This window comes from Triticum aestivum, chromosome 5B, assembly GCF_018294505.1.
Source record: "Triticum aestivum cultivar Chinese Spring chromosome 5B, IWGSC CS RefSeq v2.1, whole genome shotgun sequence".
In the NCBI taxonomy this organism is placed as follows: Eukaryota; Viridiplantae; Streptophyta; class Magnoliopsida; order Poales; family Poaceae; genus Triticum; species Triticum aestivum.
The window spans coordinates 310,951,026-310,952,861 of record NC_057807.1 but is presented as its reverse complement, the minus strand read 5'-3'; positions in this window follow the sequence as shown (position 1 = coordinate 310,952,861).

Sequence of the window (1,836 nt, the reverse complement as noted above, 5' to 3'; positions counted from 1 at the left end):
CTCGGCCACCACCCTGCGGATCCTGGCGCCGCCCACCGCCTAGCATCGCTAGATAGGCCATTCCCTGCCGGAAAAGAGAGAAGGTTTTGCCTCGGCAGCCTCCCCACCATTGCCCGAGCGAGTTTTCCGGCACTCCGGCCGCGCAGGGCGATATATCAACGGGTGTGCACCCACCATGTCGGCCAGGTGTTCGGCGTTTTGTCTACTCAGTGATGGACTCGGATGACAAGGAGGCGCTCACGGCACTGCTGCAGCAGGAAGCCGATGCCGACGTCCATGACGAGGAACATCTAATGGTCCTCGCCGCCCTCGTCGGCCTGCTCGCGAGCAATGAAAATCCGCGGCGAGGTGGCTCAGCGCTAGGGGCGGCTGAAAGCAAAGAACCGGCATCGTCTGGAAGGCTATTGCATGCTCTACTCCGACTACTTCGCCGATGCTCCACCGCATGGTGAAAGAGTATTTCGGCGCCGTTATCGGATGAGCCGAAAGCTTTTCCTCAGGATTGTGAATTCCATCCTAGAGTTCGACAGCTACTTCAAGTGGAGGAAGGATTGCACCGGCAAACTTGGATTCACCTCAATCCAGAAGTGCACGACAGCTATGAGGATGCTTGCATATGGAGCTCCCGGTGATTCACTCGATGACTATGGGCGCGTGGCCGAGTCCACGACAATCGAGTGTTTCTACAAGTTCTGCAGGGCAGTTGTGGCAGTGTTTGGACCGCAATACTTGCGATCACCCAATGCTGAAGACACTACTCGGATCCTAGCACAGAATGCAGCAAGAGGATTTCCTGGAATGCTTGGAAGCATCGACTGCATGCATTGGAAATGGAAGAACCGCCCATGCTTGGCAGGGGATGTACAAAGGCGCTAAAGGCGATTGCAGTGTGGTACTTGAGGCAATGGCCAAACAGGACCTCTAGATTTGGCACTCCTTCTTTGGTATGCCAGGAACTCAGAATGACATCAACATGATGCAGTGCTCCCCTGTCTTTGCCAAACTTGTTGAAGGTCATTCTCCTCCGGTGAACTTCGAGGTCAATGGGCGGCACTAAAACAAGGGGTACTACGTAGCTGATGGCATCTATCTGAGATGGTCTACATTTGTGAAGACTATCTCAAACCCTGTGCCAGGAGGCAAGAAGTCCCACTTTGTGAAGGTTCAGGAGGCTTGCAGGAAGGATGTCGAGCTAGCATTTGGTGTGCTCCTATCTCGATTTGCTGTTGTCCGGTACCCTGCTCAGACCTGGTCGAAGGATCAAATGTGGGAGATCATGACTTGCTGTGTCATCTTGCACAACCTGATCATTGAGAGCGAGCAGGAAGAGCCAGTGTTTGACACTGAACCATATTATAGGCAGGGTCCTCTTGCACAAGTTAATCATTAGCTACCAGAAACCTAGACTGCCTTCCTCAATATGCGTCAGGAGATCCAAAACCCACAGGTGCATCAACAACTGCAGCAGGATCTGTTGGAGCACCTATGGAGGCTCAAAGGCAACGCCTAGCTCGACGTGTGATGAAATATAAGTTTTTATTTGTTGAACTATATAATTTGTATTGAACTATTTGTTGAACTACTCGATTTCTATTGATTTTCTATGATGAACTATGTGATAAAAAAATTACTTATATTGAATTCACGCCGAACCACAGCGAATATAGGCCGATTTGCGCCGACATCGGGCCGATTTTTCGCCGAAAATGGGCCAAAAAGCAGGCACATTTGCGCAAAAAATGGGCCTATATCGGCGCCTGGGGGCAACGGCTGGGTACCCAATCGCCCCCAAAGCCGATTTTAGCGCCGGCTCAGCACCCAGGCGACGATTTTTAT